We start from the raw sequence: 16,289 nt of genomic DNA on the forward strand, positions 1-16,289 counted from the left end.
TCACCCCTCAGCCTCTGACACTGCAGCGAAAATAGCCCCATTCTATTCAGCCTCTCCCTGGGGCCAAACCCTCTAATCCGTCACTCTTCAGTGTTGCATCAACTCAACAGCTCAGCTTACGACATTGTGACCCATTTCTGAGGCATGAGGGCAGCAGGAGAGGATCAGTGAGCCCTCTCACCAGCCTTGACTGCCTATTCCTATACACAAGAATAACTGAGACTGAGCTTGGTAGCATGGGTGGGAGGGCAGGCTAACCCAGCAATTTTAATGCTGTGCCACGACACAGGAGCAGTCACTGAGAGGTCTCACCTAAAAGTGAAAACCTACGCATCTGTCACTCTCATCCTTCTCAACGTATCCTCTGCCAGGGAGTCCACAACCAGAAGCCAGCAGGATGACATGGCCACAAACAATAGACAATAGGTGCCGGAGTAGGCCATTCGGCCCTTCGAGCCAGCACCATTCCTTATGATCATGGCTGATCACCCACAATCAGTATCCTGTTCCTGCCTTATCCCCATAACCCTTGATTCCACTATCTGTAAAAGCTCTATCCATCTCTTTCTTGAAAGTATCCAGAGAGTTGGCCTCCACTGCCTTCTGGGGCAGAGCATTCCATATATTCACCACTCTCTGGGTGAAGAAGTTTTTCCTCAACTCTGTTCTAAATGGCCTACCCCTTATTTTTAAACAGATGGAGTGAGGAATGAAGGAGGGATTTCCTGACACAGTGAGTGGTGAGAAGATGGAACTTGCTGTCATGAATGAGAACAGTGATTCCTTTAAGGTGCACTGTCAGAATACATGAGGGAGATGGGGACAGACAGTTACAGGAAAGGGGGAGTGTGGTCATTTGAGAAGACCTTTTGATAAAACAGTTATCTCACCTTCTTGTTAGAGTATTGTGGATCTGATTGTCACCTGACTACACTCTGTGTTTATTTCATCAAAGACCTTGTATTTGCAGGCATTTCATTGGCCCAGTTAAGAACTTTACATGGGTTTAGAAGATCTCCTACAGGAGAACTCCTTCCAGACTCTCACTCTGACCTCGCATCATCATTGCTTTGTCATCTCTTAGTCTCTCCCTTAAATCTAACACAGTACAAAGTAAAAGAAGCAACAAAGACCCAAAAAGGGGAAAGGAAACTGAGCACAAAAATCACTGTCTTGTTATCAGTCCTCACAATACACACACTGTGCCCCCTCCTCCAGTTGACTGGACTATAAACATAGAAACATTGAAAAAAGGAGTAAGAGGAGGCCATTCGGCCCTTTGAGCCTGGACCACAGCTGACCATCCAGCTCCATTCCCACTTTCACCCCACACTTGTTGATCCCTTTAGCCCGAAGGACTATATTGAACACCTGCTTTAAACCATTCAATGTGTAGGCCTGTCAACTGTTTTCTGTGGCAGAGAATTCCACACACTCATCACTGTCTGGGTGAAGAAATAAGGACAGTCCATTTGGGCCAGATGGCCTCTTTTTCTGGGCTGTGGATTCTGTATTTTAGCTTGATGCTACCTGATTGCAGATGATTCCAACCATTTATTAATGTCCAGACATTGTCAACAAGCCATTAGAACCCTATTTTTGAAAGAGTGACTTGAGCAACACAATACACATGCATGATAACCAATTTTGCCAGCGATTGCTCTTTTCACACTTGTGAATCAATTCTTCATGGAAGACAATGCTTGAGATAGACTTATTCAGCCGAGCAACTTTACAGCCATTCAATCCATTGCAGTGACGTTGCCTTTCCTGAAATAATCATTGGTTCTCACTGACTGGTGACAATCAGAAAATGAAAGTGAAGATAACAATGAATTGAAAAAGGAAAGTAACTTAGAAATGGACAGGATTTTTCCTTTTTGATTTGACAAAAACAAGTGTTTTCAAACTGCTGTCAACAGTGAATGATGTATTTGTCTTTGGTCAGAATGCATTACCACTTGGGAAGGGCATTAGTAAAATAGAAACAGACAAATGAGAAGCAGGAGAGGACCACGCTATCCCTTGAGCCTGCTGTGGCGTTTAACAAAAACTGTGTCCAGACTCAACTGACTGGGCTGGGGGTGGGGGTGTGGGGGGTGGGAGGGGGGTGGGAGGGGGCGTGGTTCAGCACGAGCACGGGTAGGTGAGACCCTGATCATTCTGGTGTTGCAAATATTTTTTCATTTTTCTTCAGAAAATGACAACACTGAGAAGCTGTGATCTGATTGGCTGGTAAGGCACCCATGTTTGGGACCAGTCTTGAATCACGGTAGATTCAGAATGGAAGAAAATAATTTCAGCGCGATTTGAGAAGATTATTTTTTGGCAATAAATAAAACCTGATGAGCTCTGTTAGAAATGGCAATGCGGAGGATGCGTTGATCTTGCATGATGGAGAGCCACAGTGACCGCATTAGCAGCTCAAGGAAATTGAGGTCAGAGTTGATGAACCAAACTTCCAACATTGCACCACATCCAGGAGTGGGAGAATGAGCTTGATGCTGTGTTCCAGGCGGTCACACCCTGTCACTTAAATATTTTAAATTTGGCCAGTGGTCAGGGATAGCAAGTTGTTGACTCCAAGCGAGGCTGGTGGGCAGATCCTGAATGTAGCATTGGAAGACCCTCAGCTGTTGACCTTGTTGTGGTCCATACTTGGACCAATAACTGAGGCACGAGATGGCAAAAAAAAAGAGTAGGCAGAAAGTCCAGTGTGAGGAATATCAGGAATTAGGGGCATTTTTTTTTAACAAAAATGACCTCAAAGGTTATAATCACTGGTTGATTACCTGACCCATGTGCAAATTGGTAAAGAGATAAGAACTTGAGAGAAGTCAAGATGTGGCTAAAGGAGTGATGTGGGGAACAGGAGTTCCATTATTTAGGGCACTGGCATCAGGACTGGGACAGGAGGGAACCTAACATCGAGACAGAAAGGCTCAGGAATCTCACAGTAGGCACAGTAGGTGCCTATGGACACCTATGAGAAGAGGGCAGTCAACGGTGCGATAGAGGCTGTTGTACTTAAATACATGCAGTACATGAAACGAGGTAAATGAGCTTGTAGCACAGATTGAGATTGGTAGGTGTGATGTTTTGGGTACCACAGATAAGCAGCTGCAAGGAAATGAGGGCTGGGAAATAAATATCCATGGATCTATGTCCTTACTGAAAGGACAGGCAGTTGGGCAAAGGGACAGGGTTGTTTTGTTAGTCAGAAATGAAAATAAATTAATAGCAAGATGAGATACTGGGTCAGAATGTACAGAATCTGTGGGTAGAGTTGAGGAACTGCAAAGGAAAAAGACTCTGATGAGTGTTAGTTTCAGGCTTCCTTGCATTAGTCAGGATGTGGGGAAGAAAATAAAGGAGGAGATGGAATGAGCATGTTAGAAAAGCACTGTTACAATAATCATGGGGAATTTCAATATGCTGGTGGACTGGGAAAATCAAGTTGGTAGCAGATCCCAAGAAAACAAATTTATGGAATGTCTACAAGATAGTGTTTTGGAGCAGCTTGTGTTAGAGTCCACTCGGAATCAGGCAATTCTGGATTTGATGACGTATAATAAGGCAGACTTGATTAGGGAGGTTAAAGTGAAGGAGCCCCAAGAAGACAGAGGCCACAATGTGATAGAATTCACCCCACAGTTTGAGAGGGAGAAGCTGGAAGCAGATGGAACCCATATTACAATTGAGGCAAGTTAATAGACAATAGGTGCTGGAGTAGGCCATTCGGCCCTTTGAGCCAACACCACCATTCATTATGATCATGGCTGATCATCCACAATCAGTATCCTGTTCCTGCCTTATCCCCATAACCCTTGATTCCACTATCTTTAAGAGCTCTATCCATCTCTTTCTTGAAAGTATCCAGAGAGTTGGCCTCCACTGCCTTCTGGGGCAGAGCATTCCATATATCCACCACTCTCTGGGTGAAGGAGTTTTTCCTCAATTCTGTTTTAAATGGCCTACCCCTTATTTTTAAACTGTGTCCTCTGGTCCTGGACTCACCCATCAGCGGAAACATGCTTCCTGCCTCCACAGTGTCCAATCCCTTAATAATCTTACACGCCTCAATCAGATCCCCTCTCATCCTTCTAAACTCAAATGTATACAAGCCATGAGGCAGGAGCTAGCCAGAGTTAATTGGAAGGGATATTTTAGAGGGAAGACAGTGGAGCAACAGTAGCAGGAATTTCTGGGGGTAATTTGAGAGACACAGGAGAAATTCATCCCAAGGACTAAGAAACATACGATGGTTGGCTCGGGGAGGGGGTTGGGGAGATGAAGCAACAATGGCTGAAAAGGGAAGTCGAGAGCAGCAGAAAAGCAAGAGAAAAAGCATACAATATGATGAAGATTTGGGAAGCTTAGAGGTATAGACTATTTTCTAAATGGAGAAAAGCTTTGGAAATCCGAAACACAAAGGGATTTCAGGAGGCTCTCAAGGTTAAAGTGTAGGTTTATATGGCAGTTAGGAAGGCAAATGTAATGTTAGTTTGCATTCGAAGTGGGCTAGAATACAACAGTAGGGATGTACCACTAAGGCTGTGGTCAGACAGCATTTGGAATATTGTGAGCAGGTTTTGGCCTCAAATCTAAGGAAGGATGTGCTGGCATTCAAGGGGCTCCAGAGGAGGTTTAAAAAATGATCCTGTGGATGAAGGACTTGTTATATGAGGAGTGGTTGAGGACTCTTGTGTCTGTGCTTGATAGAGATTAGAAAGATGAGGGGGGATCTGATGAAAACTTACGGAATACTGAGGAACCTGAAGACAGTAGTTGTGGAGAAAATATTTCTACTAATCGGAGAGACTTGGACTTATGACACAACGTCAGTGGGAAGGGACAATCCTGGAGAACTGAGTCGAGGAGCAATTTTTTCAGTTAGAGGGTGGTGACTCTGTGGAACTCACTGCTGCAGAGGGCTGTGGAGGCCAAATCATTGAGTGTGTTTAAGGCAGAGATAGGTTCATGATTAGTGAGGGGGTCAAGGGGTATGGGGAGAAAGCAGGAGAACGGGAATGGTGGATCAGCTTTGATGGAATGAGTGGCCACCTTATGATCTTATCGTGGCTTGTTGGATTATGGCCTCAACTCCACATTCCTGCCAACCCCCATAGTTTTTGACTCCCTTGAAAGTATTCAAGGACTGTACCTCCACTGTTTTCTTAGGAGGAGATTTCCAATCTCTTGTGATCTTCTGAGCGAAAGATTTCTTCCCCAACCCTGACTTAAATGAGAAACCCCTTATTTCAAACTGTGTCCCTGAGTTTTAGTTTTTATCAGAAGGAAAAACATCCTTTCAGTATCTGTCTTTATCACGTTCTCGCTGAATTTGAGATGTTTCAACCAAGTTATTTTTTATTCTTCTAACCTGTAATAATACAGTTCTGTGCAGTATGTGCAGCTAAACCGAGGCTACATCCCTCCATGTGGTACCTTTGATGTCACGATCCTCTTAAAGTCAGGTGATTTTCAGGGCCTCCCTCAGTCGGCTGTGGACGAGGAAATGTGCTTCCTGGTCTAACTGGAAGAGGCTATTATGTTGAACAAGAGTTAGTTCATTGTGTGGAGACGACTAGTTGCTGGTCATTTTGATATGAAAGAGATTGCTGCAGGTGCGTTAGGTAGCACCTGGATGTTCGGTTTTACTCCATTGTGATCCTCAGCTGTTTACTGTCCACATGTTCAGACATTATTGCTGTGTTTAGTGCTGAGCTCCTCAGCCTTAACCCTATCAAACCCTTGTACCTTTGAAAAACAGCCCATCCTCTCGTCATAAGATACCTTTCATGCCCAGTCATTCAGGAGAATTGTTGGTGCCAGCAGGATAAATGTGTTTTGGGACATCTTGATAAACAGATGTATGAGAGCGAGAGAATCAGCAGCTGATACGGTTGGCATCAGATAAAGAAGAATGAGTGGGAGGGTGCTTATGTTGAGTCTAAGTACCAACATTGGATGATTGGGCTGAATGGTCTGTTTCCATGTCATAAATTCCACATGCCTGTGAATGTTCAAATAGTTGAGTCTAAGATGAACGGAAAATTTTGGTGGGCTGAAGTTTCTGCTTTATCTGCCAAATTTCCTCAGCACACAAGCCAGCACATTAATGCTCTTTGCATGTGGGGACCTGCCCAGATATGTCTATCTGCAACAGGATACAGGAAGCAGTGGAGCTGTTTCAAATTGCAGGGGGATCTAGTACACAGCAGAAAGTTGTGTCACTGCCACCTGGGTGTCCAAGGTCTCAGCAAGCCTGTAATTGCACGTGCAGTTCAATGTTCAGTCCTTGTTCCTGTACAGTTCCAGGCACAAGTTCCAAAAGACCTTGTGTTTTCCTCATTAATCAGGAGTCTCTGGGCCTTGGACTGGTACTGGGAGCCAGCTGGAGAACTATAGGTGGCTGCAGAAGCTACTTGGTAATTTTCCATCTGAACGAAAAAGGACTTGCTGACTTCTCTTGGAACAAGAGAAAATAAACCCCACAAAACCATACCACACCCTTTTGATTCATTGCTCAGTAAACTGAAATATTCCGAAGCACCTCGATGAACTTAATGTGTGGCACTGTGACTCATTTTCTCTTGCTCTGCACAGGCTATTGAACAAAATTTAATCTTCCTCTTCAAACCAAATGTGATCATCCTTATTGCCCTCATTAGTGCCTTGATTATAATTGGAACAGTGCACCGAACCTGGCACTAACTAAACCGTAGTGATTGTTTTACAGTGCAACAAACAGGAAAATATTTTCTGTGATAATGTGAACTGCAGATGCTGGAGAATCCAAGATAATAAAGTGTGAAGCCCTTCCTACCTTCTTCGCGTTTTGGATTCCAGATCTTGCTTTGGCTTTAGAATCTCCATCATATGGGTAACTCGCCTGTTGTCTCACAGAGGAATAGATTACATCTTAGCCTCCTCCAGTTGAATGGGTTTGGAAGGGTCAGGATCATAATTTTAAACTCTTTGACGTGAGGCCCAGTTCAGAGATAGAACACAAGCTTTTCCAATTTGCCGAATAAAATTGGATTTTAGGACAGACATCTGTTCATGCATCAATTGAAGATTCACTAAATTCTGAAAGTGCTGCTTATTATACCAGAGGAAAAGACACTACACATTCTCTAGGATAAGCTTTGACTCATGAATGGATGATGGAGAAATTTTGTCAATTTACTTTTCTCCAATTGATCTGAGTTTTTATCTTCTTTATTGCCTCTTCCAGATCACTTGATTTTAGGGACAGTAGAAATATGTAGATGTTTATAAGAGCACAAGACATAAGAGCAGAAAGGGTCCGTACAGCCCATCAAATCTGCTCAGTCATTCAATAAGATGATCACTGATCTGATGAAACCTCAAATCCACTTTCCTGCCTTTTACTCTTTGCCATCATGATTCAAAATCTGTTTATCTCAGCCTTGAATGCATTTGAAGATCCAGTCTGAAAAGCCCTCTGTGGTGGGGAATCCCATGGATTGTTTGGGAGAAAAAATTCATCCTCGTCTTTCTTAAAATGGGTGACCTGTTCCTCTAAGATGGTGTCATCTGGTCCAAGACACTCTCATGAGGTCAAACAACTGTTCTGCATCTGACCTGTCAAGTCCCTTGAGGAACATTGATGTTTCAATAAGATTGCCACTCATTCTTCTATCTTCCAATGAGTACAGGCCCAGCCTACTCATAAGATAGGCTCTCTCTCTGCAGGATCTACCAAGTCGACTTGCACCGGCTTGCATCCCATGACAGTACGTCTTTCCTCAGAAAAGGTGGTCAGAAGGGTTCACAGTATTCCATCTGGGTTCTGATGAGTCCCTTGTATAGTTTTTGCAAAACCTCCACACTCCTACACCCCATTCTCTTTCAAATCATGATTCGAATTCCATTTGCCTTCCCTACAACATGCTGAACGTGAACTGAACTTAGTTTTATTGTCACGTACGCAGTGAAAGGTTTTCAAGTTGCCTGTTACAGTGCCACCTTAGATACAGAGTCCTCAAATACAGACTGGGTTACAGCGTAAGAATGTCACTAACACAGGGCACCATATGAGGCAGAGAGGACCCCGGCACAATCCTTAGTTTCAGAATAAAGAAATGAACAAAAACCTTCCATTGCAGCGATATGCAGTATCATAATAGGTCAAAAAAATCAAGAAGCAAAGTTAAAAAGAACAAACATCACAGTCTGTCTCCACAGTACAGCAGAACATCACAGGGGCCTTCCACATGGTCTGACTGCTGGTCATCACACACTGTGTCCCTGCCCCATTCTGTCGGTCACTGTGTCCCTGCCCCCCGCTGTCGGTCACTGTGTCCCTGCCCCATTCTGTCGGTCAGTGTGTCCCTGCCCCGGGCTGTCGGTCAGTGTGTCCCTGCCCCAGGCTGTTGGTCAGTGTGTCCCTGCCCCATTCTGTCGGTCAGTGTGTCCCTGCCCCGGGCTGTCGGTCACTGTGTCCCTGCCCCGGGCTGTCGGTCAGTGTGTCCCTGCCCCAGGCTGTTGGTCAGTGTGTCCCTGCCCCATTCTGTCGGTCAGTGTGTCCCTGCCCCGGGCTGTCGGTCACTGTGTCCCTGCCCCATTCTGTCGGTCACTGTGTCCCTGCCCACCGCTGTCGGTCACTGTGTCCCTGCCCCATTCTGTCGGTCACTGTGTCCCTGCCCCCCGCTGTTGGTCACTGTGTCCCTGCCCCATTCTGTCGGTCAGTGTGTCCCTGCCCCATTCTGTCGGTCAGTGTGTCCCTGCCCCGGGCTGTCGGTCAGTGTGTCCCTGCCCCATTCTGTCGGTCAGTGTGTCCCTGCCCCATTCTGTCGGTCACTGTGTCCCTGCCCCGGGCTGTCGGTCACTGTGTCCCTGCCCCGGGCTGTCGGTCACTGTGTCCCTGCCCCGGGCTGTTGGTCAGTGTGTCCCTGCCCCATTCTGTCGGTCACTGTGTCCCTGCCCCATTCTGTCGGTCACTGTGTCCCTGCCCCGGGCTGTCGGTCAGTGTGTCCCTGCCCCATTCTGTCGGTCACTGTGTCCCTGCCCCAGGCTGTCGGTCACTGTGTCCCTGCCCCATTCTGTCGGTCAGTGTGTCCCTGCCCCATTCTGTCGGTCAGTGTGTCCCTGCCCCGGGCTGTCGGTCAGTGTGTCCCTGCCCCATTCTGTCGGGCAGTGTGTCCCTGCCCCATTCTGTTGGTCACTGTGTCCCTGCCCCGGGCTGTCGGTCACTGTGTCCCTGCCCCAGGCTGTCGGTCACTGTGTCCCTGCCCCAGGCTGTTGGTCAGTGTGTCCCTGCCCCATTCTGTCGGTCACTGTGTCCCTGCCCCATTCTGTCGGTCAGTGTGTCCCTGCCCCATTCTGTCGGTCAGTGTGTCCCTGCCCCGGGCTGTCGGTCACTGTGTCCCTGCCCCATTCTGTCGGTCACTGTGTCCCTGCCCCAGGCTGTCGGTCACTGTGTCCCTGCCCCATTCTGTCGGTCAGTGTGTCCCTGCCCCATTCTGTCGGTCACTGTGTCCCTGCCCCGGGCTGTTGGTCAGTGTGTCCCTGCCCCATTCTGTTGGTCAGTGTGTCCCTGCCCCATTCTGTCGGTCAGTGTGTCCCTGCCCCATTCTGTCGGTCACTGTGTCCCTGCCCCATTCTGTCGGTCACTGTGTCCCTGCCCCAGGCTGTTGGTCAGTGTGTCCCTGCCCCGGGCTGTCGGTCACTGTGTCCCTGCCCCATTCTGTCGGTCAGTGTGTCCCTGCCCCATTCTGTCGGTCAGTGTGTCCCTGCCCCATTCTGTCGGTCACTGTGTCCCTGCCCCGGGCTGTCAGTCACTGTGTCCCTGCCCCATTCTGTCGGTCACTGTGTCCCTGCCCCGGGCTGTCGGTCACTGTGTCCCTGCCCCATTCTGTCGGTCAGTGTGTCCCTGCCCCATTCTGTCGGTCACTGTGTCCCTGCCCCGGGCTGTTGGTCAGTGTGTCCCTGCCCCATTCTGTCGGTCAGTGTGTCCCTGCCCCATTCTGTCGGTCACTGTGTCCCTGCCCCATTCTGTCGGTCAGTGTGTCCCTGCCCCATTCTGTTGGTCACTGTGTCCCTGCCCCATTCTGTCGGTCAGTGTGTCCCTGCCCCATTCTGTCGGTCAGTGTGTCCCTGCCCCGGGCTGTCGGTCACTGTGTCCCTGCCCCGGGCTGTCGGTCAGTGTGTCCCTGCCCCATTCTGTCGGTCACTGTGTCCCTGCCCCGGGCTGTCGGTCAGTGTGTCCCTGCCCCGGGCTGTCGGTCAGTGTGTCCCTGCCCCATTCTGTTGGTCAGGGTGTCCCTGCCCCATTCTGTTGGTCAGTGTGTCCCTGCCCCGGGCTGTCGGTCATTGTGTCCCTGCCCCATTCTGTCGGTCACTGTGTCCCTGCCCCGGGCTGTCGGTCACTGTGTCCCTGCTCCAGGCTGTCGGTCACTGTGTCCCTGCCCCATTCTGTCGGTCAGTGTGTCCCTGCCCCGGGCTGTTGGTCAGTGTGTCCCTGCCCCAGGCTGTCGGTCAGTGTGTCCCTGCTCCAGGCTGTTGGTCAGTGTGTCCCTGCCCCATTCTGTCGGTCACTGTGTCCCTGCCCCGGGCTGTCGGTCACTGTGTCCCTGCCCCATTCTGTCGGTCACTGTGTCCCTGCCCCGGGCTGTTGGTCAGTGTGTCCCTGCCCCAGGCTGTCGGTCAGTGTGTCCCTGCTCCAGGCTGTCGGTCAGTGTGTCCCTGCCCCATTCTGTCGGTCAGTGTGTCCCTGCCCCGGGCTGTCGGTCAGTGTGTCCCTGCTCCAGGCTGTTGGTCAGTGTGTCCCTGCCCCAGGCTGTCGGTCATTGTGTCCCTGCTCCGGGCTGTTGGTCAGTGTGTCCCTGCTCCATTCTGTCGGTCAGTGTGTCCCTGCCCCGGGCTGTCGTTCACTGTGTCCCTGCCCCATTCTGTCGGTCACTGTGTCCCTGCCCCATTCTGTCGGTCAGTGTGTCCCTGCCCCATTCTGTCGGTCACTGTGTCCCTGCCCCATTCTGTCGGTCACTGTGTCCCTGCCCCGGGCTGTCGGTCACTGTGTCCCTGCCCCGGGCTGTCGGTCACTGTGTCCCTGCCCCATTCTGTCGGTCAGTGTGTCCCTGCCCCATTCTGTCGGTCAGTGTGTCCCTGCCCCATTCTGTCGGTCACTGTGTCCCTGCCCCATTCTGTCGGTCACTGTGTCCCTGCCCCGGGCTGTCGGTCACTGTGTCCCTGCCCCGGGCTGTCGGTCACTGTGTCCCTGCCCCGGGCTGTCGGTCAGTGTGTCCCTGCCCCAGGCTGTTGGTCAGTGTGTCCCTGCCCCATTCTGTCGGTCAGTGTGTCCCTGCCCCGGGCTGTCGGTCACTGTGTCCCTGCCCCATTCTGTCGGTCACTGTGTCCCTGCCCCCCGCTGTCGGTCACTGTGTCCCTGCCCCATTCTGTCGGTCACTGTGTCCCTGCCCCATTCTGTCGGTCACTGTGTCCCTGCCCCCCGCTGTTGGTCACTGTGTCCCTGCCCCATTCTGTCGGTCAGTGTGTCCCTGCCCCATTCTGTCGGTCAGTGTGTCCCTGCCCCATTCTGTCGGTCACTGTGTCCCTGCCCCGGGCTGTCGGTCACTGTGTCCCTGCCCCGGGCTGTCGGTCACTGTGTCCCTGCCCCGGGCTGTTGGTCAGTGTGTCCCTGCCCCATTCTGTCGGTCACTGTGTCCCTGCCCCATTCTGTCGGTCACTGTGTCCCTGCCCCGGGCTGTCGGTCAGTGTGTCCCTGCCCCATTCTGTCGGTCACTGTGTCCCTGCCCCAGGCTGTCGGTCACTGTGTCCCTGCCCCATTCTGTCGGTCAGTGTGTCCCTGCCCCATTCTGTCGGTCAGTGTGTCCCTGCCCCGGGCTGTCGGTCAGTGTGTCCCTGCCCCATTCTGTCGGGCAGTGTGTCCCTGCCCCATTCTGTTGGTCACTGTGTCCCTGCCCCGGGCTGTCGGTCACTGTGTCCCTGCCCCAGGCTGTCGGTCACTGTGTCCCTGCCCCAGGCTGTTGGTCAGTGTGTCCCTGCCCCATTCTGTCGGTCACTGTGTCCCTGCCCCATTCTGTCGGTCAGTGTGTCCCTGCCCCATTCTGTCGGTCAGTGTGTCCCTGCCCCGGGCTGTCGGTCACTGTGTCCCTGCCCCATTCTGTCGGTCACTGTGTCCCTGCCCCAGGCTGTCGGTCACTGTGTCCCTGCCCCATTCTGTCGGTCAGTGTGTCCCTGCCCCATTCTGTCGGTCACTGTGTCCCTGCCCCGGGCTGTTGGTCAGTGTGTCCCTGCCCCATTCTGTTGGTCAGTGTGTCCCTGCCCCATTCTGTCGGTCAGTGTGTCCCTGCCCCATTCTGTCGGTCACTGTGTCCCTGCCCCATTCTGTCGGTCACTGTGTCCCTGCCCCAGGCTGTTGGTCAGTGTGTCCCTGCCCCGGGCTGTCGGTCACTGTGTCCCTGCCCCATTCTGTCGGTCAGTGTGTCCCTGCCCCATTCTGTCGGTCAGTGTGTCCCTGCCCCATTCTGTCGGTCACTGTGTCCCTGCCCCGGGCTGTCAGTCACTGTGTCCCTGCCCCATTCTGTCGGTCACTGTGTCCCTGCCCCGGGCTGTCGGTCACTGTGTCCCTGCCCCATTCTGTCGGTCAGTGTGTCCCTGCCCCATTCTGTCGGTCACTGTGTCCCTGCCCCGGGCTGTTGGTCAGTGTGTCCCTGCCCCATTCTGTCGGTCAGTGTGTCCCTGCCCCATTCTGTCGGTCACTGTGTCCCTGCCCCATTCTGTCGGTCAGTGTGTCCCTGCCCCATTCTGTCGGTCACTGTGTCCCTGCCCCATTCTGTCGGTCAGTGTGTCCCTGCCCCGGGCTGTCGGTCACTGTGTCCCTGCCCCGGGCTGTCGGTCAGTGTGTCCCTGCCCCATTCTGTCGGTCACTGTGTCCCTGCCCCGGGCTATCGGTCAGTGTGTCCCTGCCCCGGGCTGTCGGTCAGTGTGTCCCTGCCCCATTCTGTTGGTCAGTGTGTCCCTGCCCCATTCTGTTGGTCAGTGTGTCCCTGCCCCGGGCTGTCGGTCATTGTGTCCCTGCCCCATTCTGTCGGTCACTGTGTCCCTGCCCCGGGCTGTCGGTCACTGTGTCCCTGCTCCAGGCTGTCGGTCACTGTGTCCCTGCCCCATTCTGTCGGTCAGTGTGTCCCTGCACCATTCTGTCGGGCAGTGTGTCCCTGCCCCATTCTGTTGGTCAGTGTGTCCCTGCCCCGGGCTGTCGGTCACTGTGTCCCTGCCCCATTCTGTCGGTCACTGTGTCCCTGCCCCGGGCTGTTGGTCAGTGTGTCCCTGCCCCAGGCTGTCGGTCAGTGTGTCCCTGCTCCAGGCTGTCGGTCAGTGTGTCCCTGCCCCATTCTGTCGGTCAGTGTGTCCCTGCCCCGGGCTGTCGGTCAGTGTGTCCCTGCTCCAGGCTGTTGGTCAGTGTGTCCCTGCCCCAGGCTGTCGGTCATTGTGTCCCTGCTCCGGGCTGTTGGTCAGTGTGTCCCTGCTCCATTCTGTCGGTCAGTGTGTCCCTGCCCCGGGCTGTCGTTCACTGTGTCCCTGCCCCATTCTGTCGGTCACTGTGTCCCTGCCCCATTCTGTCGGTCAGTGTGTCCCTGCCCCATTCTGTCGGTCACTGTGTCCCTGCCCCATTCTGTCGGTCACTGTGTCCCTGCCCCGGGCTGTCGGTCACTGTGTCCCTGCCCCGGGCTGTCGGTCACTGTGTCCCTGCCCCATTCTGTCGGTCAGTGTGTCCCTGCCCCATTCTGTCGGTCAGTGTGTCCCTGCCCCATTCTGTCGGTCACTGTGTCCCTGCCCCATTCTGTCGGTCACTGTGTCCCTGCCCCGGGCTGTCGGTCACTGTGTCCCTGCCCCGGGCTGTCGGTCAGTGTGTCCCTGCCCCAGGCTGTCCGTCACTGTGTCCCTGCCCCATTCTGTCGGTCACTGTGTCCCTGCCCCGGGCTGTCGGTCACTGTGTCCCTGCCCCGGGCTGTCGGTCAGTGTGTCCCTGCCCCGGGCTGTCGGTCAGTGTGTCCCTGCTCCAGGCTGTTGGTCAGTGTGTCCCTGCCCCAGGCTGTCGGTCACTGTGTCCCTGCCCCATTCTGTCGGTCAGTGTGTCCCTGCCCCGGGCTGTCGGTCACTGTGTCCCTGCCCCGGGCTGTCGGTCAGTGTGTCCCTGCTCCAGGCTGTCGGTCAGTGTGTCCCTGCCCCATTCTGTCGGTCAGTGTGTCCCTGCCCCGGGCTGTCGGTCAGTGTGTCCCTGCCCCATTCTGTCGGTCACTGTGTCCCTGCCCCGGGCTGTCGGTCAGTGTGTCCCTGCCCCATTCTGTCGGTCACTGTGTCCCTGCCTCATTCTGTCGGTCACTGTGTCCCTGCCCCATTCTGTCGGTCAGTGTGTCCCTGCCCCGGGCTGTCGGTCAGTGTGTCCCTGCCCCGGGCTGTCGGTCACTGTGTCCCTGCCCCATTCTGTCGGTCAGTGTGTCCCTGCCCCAGGCTGTTGGTCAGTGTGTCCCTGCCCCGGGCTGTTGGTCAGTGTGTCCCTGCCCCATTCTGTCGGTCACTGTGTCCCTGCCCCATTCTGTCGGTCACTGTGTCCCTGCCCCAGGCTGTTGGTCAGTGTGTCCCTGCCCCGGGCTGTCGGTCAGTGTGTCCCTGCTTTGAGGCGCTGACCTTCAATCTTACATTGGAGACTGGGAGACAGAGGCCGGGCCTGTAAGTCTGAGGCTGAGCATGGGGAGAGAAACGAGGAAGAGATAAAGACATGCAAAGCGTCCTCCCATCCCACCATCTTATCAGAAGTTCCTTTGTGAAATCAAGCCATGTTGTTGTCACATGATTATCACCTTGTCAAATATTTCCTGGAAATTAGTCAGGAATGATCTGAATGTCATGTTCAAATCCTGACTCTGCTTGTTACCTGTTTCTAAGTGCTGCTCTGTTTTTTCTGTTATGTTAATCTAACATTTCCCCAGTGATAGATATTGAGCTAACAGGTCTATAGTTAACTTTTCTTTTTGTCTTCCTCCATGTTTTGAACAAGTGTATTATGTTGGCAATCTTCCAACCTCTGGAACTTTACCAGAACATGAGGATTCTTGGAAGATTACTAAAACTGAATCCATTATCTCTGTTGCTATTTTGTTTCAGTTCATAGGATGCAAACCATCATTTCGAGATGATGTATTGATCTTCAGACCCTTTTATTTTCCAAGTACCTTTTCTCTGATAAGCTGTTGCTTTTATTCGCTCCCCCACTTCTCCCTCTCAGTTTTTCCCTATTTTAGGAATGCTGTCATGCTGTTGATGGAGCCGTGTTGAATTTCTGCAGTGCATCTGTGGTGACAGGACTGAATGTTGAAAATGGTGGTTTAAAGCTAACAAAAGCTCAATATAAATGCAAATCCCTCCTTTAGTTCTCATGACACTTCATACAACAATTAGCATAGCATATAACAAGGCTGTTTGAAAGGAAGGACTGGTAACAGTGCCAAAGTCAGCACTTGTCACAAAACAGTGAACCCCCCTCTGCCTTTATGGTACAAAGACTTCCTCTTCCTGCTCTCTGATCACCTGAACTCATTCTCGTAAGTGTGTCTTGTTTCACTTCCTTCCTCTTTCCATTATTTTGAACAATTGTTAACGCTGAAGTAAATAATGAAAAGGGAATGTTTATCTTTCATGGATTATCAGTACATCTTGTTCTGTCAGCCAGTCATAAGAATGGACAGTCTTGGTGCAGAGTTGAGTGATGACGACATTTCCCACTGTCAATGCTGGACTTGCAACAACAGCGACAGATCCACTTATATGTTTGGGCTTCCCTCAGGGAGTGAAACCCTGTTACCATTTTAGGACTGAGACACGGGGCGGCACGGTGGCTCAGTGGTTAGCATTGCAGCCTCACAGCGCCAGGGACCCAGGTTCGATTCCAGCCTCGGGCGACTGTCTGTGTGGAGTTTGCACATTCTCCCTGTGTCTGCGTGGGTTTCCTCTGGATGCTCCGGTTTTCTCCCACAGTCCAAAAGATGTGCAGGCTAGGTAGATCGACTATGATAAATTGCCCATAGTGTTCAGGGGTGTGTGGGTTATAGGAGGATGAGTCTGAGTGGGATGCTTCAAGGGGCAGTGTGGACTTGTGGGGCAGAAGGGCCTGTTTCCACACTGTAGGGAATCTAGTCTAGAAAGTTTCAATGCCTACAATAATGCAATAAGCTTAACGATCAAGTATCCTCGGAGCACCGGCAACAAAGAAAAATATTTTGTGCTTTCATCCTGGGTTT

Source organism: Stegostoma tigrinum, chromosome 40, assembly GCF_030684315.1.
Source record: "Stegostoma tigrinum isolate sSteTig4 chromosome 40, sSteTig4.hap1, whole genome shotgun sequence".
In the NCBI taxonomy this organism is placed as follows: domain Eukaryota; kingdom Metazoa; phylum Chordata; class Chondrichthyes; order Orectolobiformes; family Stegostomatidae; genus Stegostoma; species Stegostoma tigrinum.